The following is a 1,745-nucleotide window of genomic DNA, read 5'->3' as shown; positions in this document are numbered from 1 at the left end:
CTCTTGGCTTATACATTGACTTCAACCCATGAGACAATAAGTAGAAAAGATGTTGAAGAAGCGATGAAGAGGTTTAAAGCAGAATGGAGTACACTGCATCACAGGTGGAGGAAGTTAGGAATTAAAGTCCTTTGAAGCAGAAGCAGGGGCATTTCCACATGACAAGCAGTTTTTTTGTTTTGTTTTAAGTAAAATCTTTGTTTGGCAGTGAACGATTATGGCTGGAGATAAGTATGAGCATATGATTTTCTGTGTTGAAATGCGTGTTCTAAGTATAACAGTAATTGTATTATTTATAGTATGATGTGATGTGCCTGGAAGAGGATGTTACGGAGTGGAAGAAGGTGGCAGTGTGTTGGTGGGTGCTGGTGATAGGATGTTACCGAGTGGAAGGAGGTGGCAGCGAGTGTGTTGGTGGGTGCTGGTGATAGGATGTTACTGAGTGGAAGGAGGTGGCAGCGAGTGTGTTGGTGGGTGCTGGTGATAGGATGTTACTGAGTGGATGGAGGTGGCAGCGAGTGTGTTGATGGGTGCTGGTGATAGGATGTTACTGAGTGGAAGAAGGTGGCATTGTGTTGGTGGGTGCTGGTGATAGGATGTTACTGAGTGGATGGAGGTGGCAGCGAGTGTGTTGATGGGTGCTGGTGATAGGATGTTACTGAGTGGATGGAGGTGGCAGCGAGTGTGTTGATGGGTGCTGGTGATAGGATGTTACTGAGTGGATGGAGGTGGAGGTGTTGGTGGGTGCTGCTGATAGGATGTTACTGAGTGGATGGAGGTGGAGGTGTTGGTGGGTGCTGGTGATAGGATGTTACTGAGTGGAAGGAGGTGGAGGTGTTGGTGGGTGCTGGTGATAGGATGTTACTGAGTGGAAGAAGGTGGAGGTGTTGGTGGGTGCTGGTGATAGGATGTTACTGAGTGGAAGGAGGTGGAGGTGTTGGTGGGTGCTGGTGATAGGATGTTACTGAGTGGAAGGAGGTGGAGGTGTTGGTGGGTGCTGGTGATAGGATGTTACTGAGTGGATGGAGGTGGAGGTGTTGGTGGGTGCTGGTGATAGGATGTTACTGAGTGGAAGGAGGTGGAGGTGTTGGTGGGTGCTGGTGATAGGATGTTACTGAGTGGAAGGAGGTGGAGGTGTTGGTGGGTGCTGGTGATAGGATGTTACTGAGTGGAAGGAGGTGGAGGTGTTGGTGGGTGCTGGTGATAGGATGTTACTGAGTGGATGGAGGTGGGGGTGTTGGTGGGTGCTGGTGATAGGATGTTACTGAGTGGATGGAGGTGGAGGTGTTGGTGGGTGCTGGTGATAGGATGTTACTGAGTGGAAGGAGGTGGCAGCTAGTGTGTTGATGGGTGCTGGTGATAGGATGTTACTGAGTGGAAGGAGGTGGAGGTGTTGGTGGGTGCTGGTGATAGGATGTTACTGAGTGGAAGGAGGTGGCAGCTAGTGTGTTGGTGGGTGCTGGTGATAGGATGTTACTGAGTGGATGGAGGTGGAGGTGTTGGTGGGTGCTGGTGATAGGATGTTACTGAGTGGAAGGAGGTGGAGGTGCTGGTGATCTCCGCGGAAAAAGGATGTCTGGCTACTCATCTTTGAAGCTCATAAAATATCGCTAGTTTATGGAGAGAGGAATATTATGCAGCAGATATCGGCCTATTGCCCCACACACAGACCACTGAGTAGGCTAATTATTATATAGCTGCCCAGTTACTTATTAAATCGTGCCATCTTTTCGACATTTCAAGCT

General features: G+C 49.3%; 1 long non-coding RNA gene across 3 annotated transcripts in view; it reads left to right on the top strand.

Annotated features, from left to right (window-relative positions):
* Positions 1 to 412: 412 nt before the first annotated feature.
* LOC126996138 (uncharacterized) overlaps positions 413 to 1,745 on the top strand; it is a 1,634-nt gene continuing 301 nt past the window's right edge. The window contains exons 1-4 of one of the 3 annotated variants that reach the window (XR_007751005.1): positions 413 to 452; positions 673 to 734; positions 985 to 1,340; positions 1,391 to 1,745. The exon at positions 1,391 to 1,745 is cut by the window's right edge and continues 301 nt beyond it. This is a non-coding gene — a long non-coding RNA (uncharacterized LOC126996138). Of the gene's footprint in view, positions 453 to 616; positions 735 to 884; positions 1,341 to 1,390 lie in introns of all 3 variants that reach the window. The other 2 variants (XR_007751004.1, XR_007751002.1) reach the window with 2 other exon arrangements.

The sequence above is a fragment of the Eriocheir sinensis genome, chromosome 9, assembly GCF_024679095.1.
Source record: "Eriocheir sinensis breed Jianghai 21 chromosome 9, ASM2467909v1, whole genome shotgun sequence".
NCBI classification, from domain to species: Eukaryota; Metazoa; Arthropoda; class Malacostraca; order Decapoda; family Varunidae; genus Eriocheir; species Eriocheir sinensis.
This window is presented reverse-complemented; position numbering and strand designations above follow the sequence as displayed.